The 11,035-nt window shown below is 31.8% G+C and overlaps 1 protein-coding gene across 2 annotated transcripts in view; it reads right to left on the reverse strand.

Annotated features, from left to right (window-relative positions):
- LOC132723746 (KN motif and ankyrin repeat domain-containing protein 2-like) overlaps window positions 1–8,939 on the reverse strand; it is a 35,252-nt gene extending 26,313 nt beyond the window's left edge. The window contains exon 1 of one of the 2 annotated variants that reach the window (XM_060708510.1): window positions 8,832–8,939. The gene's annotated coding sequence lies outside the window, so the exon portion shown is untranslated. Of the gene's footprint in view, window positions 1–241; window positions 383–8,831 lie in introns of those variants that run through there. The other variant, XM_060708512.1, reaches the window with a different exon arrangement.
- Window positions 8,940–11,035: the final 2,096 nt, after the last annotated feature.

The raw sequence follows: 11,035 nt of genomic DNA on the forward strand, positions 1-11,035 counted from the left end.
TTTTACAACCACTTCACCTTACTGTAGAATTTGAGAGAATAGTGAGAAAAATAAACACAGTGTATTTAAATGAATACCAGTATTCACAAGCATGCACAATAATCCTTTGAAGTAGAGAAACAGCTGGCAATTGTTTCTAATGATCTCATGATTTAAATAAATCAAACATAAACCCAGCACACCATCTTATTTATATCAAAAACAATTACATTGTACACAAGGATATAGTAAACTTTCTCACAGTGTAGGTTTTCTTTAAATCCCAGTTAATTTTCACTTCCGAAATAAAAACCTCTTCACAAATACAGCTACACTATGGCAGATGATTACAGTGTGCAAAAATGTAAGTGTCCCAACATGTATAATTAATTAAACAGCAACATACAGAGCTATCCGCCTATTTCCCCCAGGCTCCATTGTTAAAATGATACATTCACTTTCTGGCAGCCCTCCCTATCTAGGTTTGTCTTTTCCCCTACTTTAATGATCACATTATATACACAACTAGTTTACTTTCTGACATCTCTCATTTGTAAAAAACAACTGACAAATTAAAGTATATGAACAAGTCAATGGTACAATTTATATATATAAAAGAAATATTTCTTTACCTAGGAGACAGATATTATCATATTATGATATAAGTGTATTGAATTAAATTACCTACCATACTTTTTATCTTTTTATCAGCCTTAGAGCAAATTTGAGTGTTATTTTGTTTAAAACATAGAAACTTGGGATACGGACAAAGCCCCCCCCCCCCCATCTAAAAATGACAAGGTGGACAAAAGCCCCCCATGAAATTTACACATAGGACAAAAGCCCCCCCCCATAAAAAAGTAAAGGTAGGACAAAAGCCCCCCCATGGTCCATCAAATTAACATATAGTGTAAATGAATAAATATCTGCCTTTTTTCAATTAATTTGGTTATTTTGTAATATATATCTAATTAACAAATAGAAAACATATATTTGTATATGTATGTTTTTTTCAATAAATATGTATGGACATCACATGTAGGTGACATAGTGCTAAGGATATTAATTTGATCCCTTTACAAGAGTGATTAAACATAACTACTCTTCTGACGCTTGTTGTGTATATGAAAAGCTATAAATTCAGTATCGCATGCATGCATTATTTCATCTGTTATCATATACTTTGTTATCACTTCAATATATACATTATAAATAAACATTAAAACAAATTCTTTTCATTTTATTAATTTATTTACACTATATGTAAATTTGAAAATTTGATGGACCATGGGGGGGGGGGGTTGTCCTACCTTTACTTTTTTTATGGGGGGGGGGGCTTTTATCCTATGTGTAAATTTCATGGGGGGGGGCTTTTGTCCACCTTGTCATTTTAAGATGGGGGGGGGGGCTTTCGTCCGGGGGGGGGGGCTTTTGTACTACACTCTAGAAACTTATATAAATGAAACTTGGAAGAGATAGATCATATCATCTGATATATATATATTGACCTTATAATGTCAAGAGGAAACCCTTGAAGGAGTCTTTTCTGTCAATTTCACATCATATTATCAATATCATCATGTATTACATCTATTATACAAATCAGTCAGAATCTGATTGAATTCTTAGGAAATTTACACATTTATTTAACAATAATGTCAAAGCCCAACCTTTTTTTTTTTTTTTTTTTTTTTTTTTGGGGGGGGGGGGTCTAATTTACATATGATCACAAAATATCAATCATAATTGAAAAAAAATCTTGAAAATGACAATCAAGTAATTTAGTCTTCATCTTCACAATTTCATCTTCATGAATTCAACTTCATGAATTCACGATTTCAACTTAATTCACAAATTCAAGATGTCAATTCACGATTTCAAATTCACAAATTCATTATTTTGATTTCGCAAATTCACAATTGATATTTTGAAGCTGAAATCCTTGCATGCTGAATTAAACTTTGAAACTTTGGTTCTAAACTTTAAACAGTTGCTAAACATTCACATTTTTTTTTCACATTTTAAAACTAATTTAAAGCGGATTACATGCAAGGGATGTTAAAAAAGGATTAAAATTAGTGAGAGCACTATTTCCAGGATTCTAAAGTAGTGGAGACAAAAATAGAGACTTTGAAAATGTCAAAACGACCTAGCAGACCAAAGGCAACCACTGATTACCCCAACTGCACTTTGTTAAGGATTGTAAAAACAAAACAGCAATCTACTTTTGAAGTGTATAACTGGCAAATTTAATGAACTAACATCTGTGAAACTTTCTACTTTCTGTACAGTCTGAGAGGAGACTCAATTTTTTGGATATAAATGCAGATTGTCAGAAAAACTAGGATATAAATGCAGATTGTCAGAAAAACTAGGATATAAATGATGATTGTCAGAAAAACTAGGATATAAATGATGATTGTCAGAAAAACTAGGATATAAATGATAATTGTGAGAAAAACTATAGGATTAAGGATTGTTAATAAGACAAGAGTGATCAGTGATCACATGTGTCACCTCATGATATCCAATTGCATGTTGCAGCTACTTTGTAGCAGGAGACACAAAAATCATTAACAGGGCAAAACATGTTTTTATTCAAGGGTCATAACTTGACCAAAAATCATTCAACCTGAAAACTTGTGTAATATGCACAAGAACTTTAGCTACTGATCAATCCTGTAAAGTTTCATTAAATTGCATTAGCGGTATAAGAGCGGTAGTCCAGACAAACTTTGAAAATAAAAATTATTGAAGGGCAATAATCTGACAAAAATCATTGAACAGAAAAAAGCCTAAGATATGCACATCTAGACTTGGTACTGATCATTCCTGTAAAGTTTGGATGAAATTGCAACTGTAGTTTTTGAGGATTCCAGACCAGTTTTGTGACAGACGGACGCATGGATGGACAGACAGAAAGACGACAGAAAAGTGATGCGTAATTGCATTGTTTATGGGTAAAGTACATCTGACAACAGACAATCAAGGAAAGAATGTTATTTTTAGTGATGAAATGACAGTTGTTTATCACACATGACAGGAAAACAAAAGTTTGGACTAAGTGCTTGGAAAAGTGGCAATCGGAATGCTTAAGAGATGCCATTATATTATATCCAGAAGCTGTATGATAGTCTATCTGAAGATGCCAACAGATCATTATTCAGAAAGGAGATATTACAAAATACAAGTTACATCACATCATTTTTCAGGTTAGTCAATCAATTTTATAGAGTTCATGTTTCATTAACTACTGCATCGCTATTAAAACGCTTTACTCATTTATGGCATGACAATGTATCTTTACCTTTGTAACCCAATATTACTTTATCAATAAACAGAAGCATTTGGAAAATTATGATTATTTTCAACCTACGCACAACTTTTAACAGACTATCATGACATTTTGCAGAACTGTGTAAATGTTGTTCTGTTTTACTTAAAAATCTGTAGTTCTGGCTCCCAAAACATTATAAGCTGCTTTTTTTAACATTTTTTCTTTTTTAACATTTTAACGTCTGATAAGGCATTTTAAGCTTTGGATCAGTTATGAGACCTTACCAGAATAAGACACGCTTGTGAAACCTCTTTTAGTTTGCAAATATCTTTATCCGATAAAAATATCATTTTCACATTGTTCTAGATTATCCAAATCTTAAATTATAAAATATATATTGTCAATAAAATTGCATATCATACTGCGAAACATCAATTAAACCTGATGTTGACCTTAGGAGTTACGCGAGACAGTAAGCGTCATTTGTGGGAATCACTTAGAGTACAGGCATGTATTCTATTAACCCTTTCACTGCCATAGGGACGGCTTATGCTGTCCCTGTTATTTTCGGCGTATTTGCCATATGGACGGCTTTAGCGGTTTCTATAATAATAATAGTAATAATAATAAATTAATAATAATAATAATAAAAATAATAATAAATATAAAGAAAATTATACCATCGACAATAATTATTATTGTACTCACAGATTTGGAAACATATACAATGTATAATTATTATATCACTAAAAATAGCAAATAATAATAATTATATTAATTAATAATATAGTATTTTCTTAGAAAACCCTCTAGCAAATAGTTGATCAATAAAACAATAACCCTCTGGCAGCGAATTTTAGGGTTAAGAACATCTTTGTTAATATAACATGATTTCAATACTCACAATCTTAAATTGAACAAGGTTTCCTTTTTATTTACCTTTTTTTTACTTTTCAGTACTTAAAATACTTTAATAGTACAGCGTTTTTTTTTCTCTACTTTGGGAATGGTGCTGATACCAGACTGATTCGGAAAAAATGCGTTATTTTGACATAAATTGGGAATTTTTTTTGATGCATTTTTTTCAGCTACAAACTAGACCTATCACTGAAAGTGATTAATACCCCCACAAGCAACTTTGACCTTTTGAAAAATAAGTAGTCTGAAGAATAATTTGAACACAAACTATCAACTGTGTGCAAAGAAATATTTCAATTAATTGTAATCCCAACTGGGGTCTCCAAATAAGCTTGATATACACAAAGTTTGATTACAATATCTCATTCCTAACTCTAGTTATTATCCAGAAACCATTTTTCTATTTTTAATAATGGTGACCTTGATCTTGACTCTAGGGGGTCCAAATGCAATACCAGCCGGGGTATTCATATAAGCTTACTATACACCAAGTTTGATTACAATATCTCATTCCTAACTCTAGTTATTGTCCTGAAACCATTTTTCTATTTTTAAAAACAGTGACCTTGACCCCCAGGGAGTCCAAATGCAATACCAGCCGGGGTATTCATATAAGCTTACTATACACCAAGTTTGATTACAATATCTCATTCCTAACTCTAGTTATTGTCCAGAAACCATTTTTTTGTTTTTAGTAACACTCTAATGGTGACCTTGACCCCAGGGGTCCAAACGCAATACCAACCCAGGTCTTTATATAAGCTTCCTATACAACAAGTTTGATTACAATAACTCATTCCTAACTCTAGTTATTGTCCGGAAACCATTTTTCTATTTTTTAATTACAGTGACCTTGACCCCCAGGGAGTCCAAATGCAATACCAACCGGGGTCTTGCTATACGCCAAGTTTGATAACAATATCTCATTCCTAACTCTAGTTATTGTCCAAAAACCATTTTTCTATTTTTAGTAACAGTGACATTGACCCCAGGGGGTCCAAATGCAATACCAACCAGAGTCTCCACATAACGTTGCTTTATACCAAGTTTGATTACAATACCCCATTCCAGGTAGAACTATTGAGTGGTGATTTGTTTAAGTATGTTGGATTTAAATGATTTCAGAGAAATCACTTGACCTGGTGGGAATTTTGAACAGCCATTTTGGGAATTTAAACATTGAAAATTTGGAATTTTAATGTCTATTTTTCTATTGAGAACAGTACCGTTTTAGGGTAGTAGTTATATAAAGAAAAAAAACACATTTAAAATTTAAGCACATGGTATTGTTTTCTTAACCATCCACGCAAATTTAAAATCTCCTATTCGCATAACATATTGGGAAAATGGTGGAAAATTTTTAGGTAGTTAATGTTCAAAATAAGTTTTTTTTATATGTTGATACTTGGCTTAGTAATAGATTATAAAATAATTATAGTTTAATCAGCATATGCTTCACTATACTCAATGGAGTACTTCACAGGGATAAAAAAAAATTCAAAGCCACTTGACCTGAAGGACAAGTCACAAATAACTTTTACTCATCCTGCATGTTGCACCACTTGTCCGGTATTTCAAATACATGTACATTATTTTACTGTTCTTAACTTAATTATTTATTCATGTGGAAATGTCCTTATTTAATTTATAAATACAAAGTGCAAAGCGAGCTATACAGTAAGCGAGTACCTGCTAGATAGTGATGGTTTTGAACACTTTCACCGGAAGTACTGAAAAATTATGGGAAAATGATCAATCACAACTTTTCTTATTAAAAGATAACGATAACAGTTGATGCGTAGACTGGTCTCCTGTGCACTTCTATGGCAGGGTCAAAAAACCTTTCTTTGTAGAGGCCGAATATAGGCTGCTTCCCCAACCAAACTAGCCTCTTTTTTCCCCCAGTTTGGTCCTCAAATTTCCCGAGTCTTAGGAAATTTCCCATAAAATTTAGAACAAAATTAAATGATGGTGTTGAATTAAGGTCTTTTACTGCCTTATTAGAATTTCCCAGTGCTTTTTGCTTTTCTATTTTGAAGAACGTGTTCAAAGTTTGCGTTACATTTGAGACCCCTTTCCCAAAGTATGCAAAAATCACGCATATTTTCCCCAAGAAAAAGGCTGAGGCTCATTCCCCAAAAATGGTGTTTTGGCCCTGTATGGGAACCAAAATAGGACAGGGAACCAGAATAAATGGAAGCAGTGCATAAAATACCACATGACAATTTTAAAACGGAAAATGTAAATTAAAAATGAATGATGATTTCCCCGTTCATAGGCTTTGCCTAATTTCATATTACCCGAACTTTAATTTGGTTCCCTGTCCTATTATGGTTTCTATCTATGTTCTCTGACGGGTGGATTATGTTTATACAGACAGGGAAGTCAAAGTCTGGCACCGCAAATCAGGCTACAGGGAAGTCAAAGTCCAGGACTATAATGCGAATGATACTTTTAAAACAGAAAATTGAATAATTTTTTTAACCAACTTCCCCCATTCAAAGGCTCTGCCTTATTTCGTATTATTGGAAAGAGATTGTGTGATTTTTTTTATACATAACCCAAAAATGACAGTTTCCTTCGTGAAATGTTACAATTTTATTTATTCCTTCCATCAGTCTTTGTTTTGGTCAATTTTCCACTTGTCCTGTTGGACGAGCATGCTACAATTTTTTCCTCGTCCTGATGTAGATTCCACTCATAAATACAAGCGGACAAGTGGAATTTTTGATGTCTGCTTCATGAATGAATATGAACATACAACATTCCTGGCAAGATTTTTTGTGAACTTTCTCTATGGCATTATTTCAGTATACAGTACAAGTCCTGATACAGATTAAAAACACCTTAAACTAAAAAATCTGAATTAAAATATTTTGCACATAAGCTTCGATGTTTAGGTGTGTCATATAGACAGTATGACTTAGTTCTGACCAATGTTAACACTGGTCATAAGCAGTGTTTCCGCTACTCTGCGTTTCTTGCGTTTTTTGACGCAATAATTTCAAGAATGACGCATTGGAAAAGGCAAAGCGCGTTTTTCTATGACGCAGTGATAATCTGCCTTACATGTAATTAGATGCATTTTCATTAAGTTATTTCTCCTATTATTAGTGCCATGTATTACAATCGTCAATTATTGTTGGAGTATCCGAAATGGCCATCCAAAATTTATTTATTTGCGGTAACTGCGGGTATGTATAAGTTGCTAACTTATTCTGTGTCCTTATCGGCACAACATTTAACCGTTCTACAATCAGTCACAGTATCCGGGATTTAGACATGCACGGTCAGAGTGTAAACAAGCGATTTGTGCATGCAGACGCTTTTCTCACAATGGCAAGCACACCACAAAAGATAGGGGCTTTAGTCAGTGACATAGATAACAATGTTATCTACATGATAACAATGTTATCTACATCTCTGCTTTAGGAATCCGGGTCAGCTCGGCCCTAAAACGTACTCGGCCCCCGAGTCAGCTCAGCCCTATTCCAACTCGGCATGGGTCAACTCTGCCCACTTTTCAATTGTTAATATTTAGGTTTGTGTTATCACTATTTATTGTAATTATTTATAATACACCTATTGACAGTTTCCGAATTAGCAGCAGACAAGCTTTTCTTATCAGTAGAATTGCGAGTAAAGATAACCGATTGCGTATCTCACTGTATTTCTGACTTTAATACCTTCAGTGTCAAACAATGTGTTGAAATATATATTGTTACGGGCTATTATTATCAATCAGTGTGTATGTTCAGGATACCGATTAATTAGGTGATAATTATGATTGACTCATTCATTCATTTGATTAGTGACCACCTGCAATTAATTAGAAGCTTATGATATGAAGTAAACACGTTTTTTGTTTCATATTTTTTTGAATATTACTTTACAAACAAAATGCCTCTAAGGAAACACATTTTTATTAGATCGATCTATATTAATTTTATCAAATCTGCAAGACAAATAAATAAAAAAAAATCTAAATATACTTATTTCGGCAGAAGTATTATTATTATATAATAAGATATTTCTCATTATTCATTTACCTGAACAACATGCAAAGCAAAGTTAATACGTTATATATATTTTTGTAAAGTGGGCCGAGTTGACCCGTGCCGAGTTGACCCGTGCCGAGTTGGTATAGGGCCGAGTTGACTCTTTTCCCTGCTTTAGTGGTCCAAAATATCAAAGTTTCTGCAATAAACAGACGTATGACAGGTTAAATGTTTTCATGCAAATAAGACTTGGTTCTTCCTTAAAAGATTTTTATTTTGCATCCGCAAAAAGTGAGAAATTGAAGTTAACATGTGAAATCAAACAGTTCTGATTTACTTTTGTAGTTTTACTTTTTTAAAATTTGACCCTTAATAATTTCAAATGACCCCCATATTTTTATACAGAGTGTCACAAATGACCCCCAAAAAATCTAGTCTGGCAGAAACACTGCATGATAAGGAAATGTGCCATTACCGTTAAATATGTGATGACGCAAAAAAGTTTTGAAACGGTTTATAAAATTATACAATCACGGAACAACAAAAAATATTCAACTGAGTCCTGAGTGACAGTCGCTTAATCTGTTGATAACGAATATAATGTAGGTTCTTTAAAACATTATAAGAAAATAATCATTATAACAAATGAAAAAACATACGGTAAAATAAATGTCACAGCTTTTAAAGCGGGTTTCCAATTAAGAACATCTAGCTAACTTCGACACTAATTTTTGTCGACCATATTTATGACGTCATTTCGCTTGGACGGAACAAATACAATAAAGAGAAGAAAATACCACAAAGTGTACTGTTAGACGTGAAATCCCAAGACGGATCGCACCAAGACGGTTCACACTAGGATTAAAATTATCGTCCGTCAAGACGTTTCACTCCATACTTTATGCCAAAATAAATTTGATACGTTTGATGACATAGAATTTCTCTTATTTTAAAGTTTGATAATAAATGGCCATATTTTTAAATGACTTACAAGGGCATTTCAGTGACTTTAAATCATTTGATTAATTCGTACTTGATTGGATATACCTTTGATCTCTATCTGTTAGAACACCTGTCTTTTCATTAATTTAACTATTGTTGTAATAAATTGAGGTATTTTACTTTTTAATAATATATATATTATAAGACTATATTTATTGATATTCAAAGAAATTGATGATATTGTATGTTTATATATAGACTTATCAGATTTATTGATATTGAATTGGTTTATTGTATTCGATTATAATAAAAATAATTTTTTCCTGATGCGAATCTATAGCGTGGATAAAATTTACATACAATTTATTTATAGAAATTGGTTACCGTTTACATAGAAGAAAAAAATTATGCAGAAATAAAACATCAAAACAGTAAACAGTACACCAACCTCTGGATGATCTAGATGCTTTCTCGTATTATCTTACAAGAAAAATGAAATGTAAGTCACTTAATAATACCAAGTTATGTGAAAAGAAAACATATATTGAAATAGATATACATAATCAAAATAAAAATCTACAGGATATTTCATTTTGCAGAGAATTGAATTTTAAAATTCAAAACAAAAATTGATTGTACAATTTTCAATAAAGAGAAAGGTGAAAATGTATAAAAAATATAATAAGTAATAAAATCTTTTTTAGAACTGAAAATACTATTTTCTTTTGCATAAAATGTGGACATTGAATTATTAAAACATTGTATAAAAGTATAATTTTCCTCATAATATATATAAATATAATTTAGCAGCATAATTATAAGAACGTTTTATCATAGTTCTGATACCATAGGCGGAAATTATCATATTTGCATTCAATGTTGAGTTCCTTTTCAGGGCGGCTTTGTTGGTTTATCTGATACTTTATATTTTCAAGTATTTATTTGTGTTTGTGCTCATATTTAAAATTGTTATTCATTTGTCTTTTTACATTTTTATAAGTCCCTGTTTTAAGTTATCAATGAGCACAGTTCTTATATAGGGTTTTGTTCTAATAAACTTTACATTTTCTTCAGGTTTAATGACTCAGTCATGGAATGTTCTTGGTAGGAAAGTACCAACATATTCCACAATGCACACATATTCGTGAATGAACTACATTTTGTCAGTTAAGTTCTGAAACGAGGATCCTCTTCTTAAATACGTCTTTACTAGACGATGGTGCACTCTATGCACTTTAATTTGTTGATTTTCAAGTGGGACTGAACGGGGTTGTGCTCATGTTCTCGTTTACTTGTCTTTCTGTGAAATATTTGCCATTGCGTTTAACAACTCAACTCAACTCAACTCAACTCAAATATTTTATTTAAGTCTCATCTATGTGCATCTTTACATATATTTAAGAAATAAAACACAACATTTTTACACAACACAAAGCCACTCCTACATAAGGAGTTATAAGAGACTGTAAAACTATTAAAATAATCTCTAAAATAATCTCTAAAATATCTACTTTTTAAGAATAAAAAGTCAATATTTAGACACAATCTAACATGAATTACATATGTATATGATCAAAGAGGTCAAGTTTGTGTCTGTCTGTCTATTAATTATATTACTATGACAATAATTGTTGTTTGAGCTAACCCTGTGTATTAATACTTTTTAATTCATAAAATCGTTTAGCTAATACCCTTAAAAGTTAAATATAAAATTCATGATAATAAATTCCTTTATTACAATACTTTGAAGGAGTCTGTACACCTGGGAATTCCAGGCTGCTTTTTAAATTGGCAAGATCAGTATTATACCACATAGGCATTAAAACCATACAATGTCATTCCTGTTTTCTATATCAATAGCAATATTCCTATTTTAACCTAGTAATTAAAAATATCTTGATAAAAGAACTTTAAAAGCACC

Source organism: Ruditapes philippinarum, unplaced genomic scaffold (genome assembly GCF_026571515.1).
Source record: "Ruditapes philippinarum isolate M1 unplaced genomic scaffold, ASM2657151v2 ctg1121_1_1_1_1, whole genome shotgun sequence".
NCBI lineage: Eukaryota > Metazoa > Mollusca > Bivalvia > Venerida > Veneridae > Ruditapes > Ruditapes philippinarum.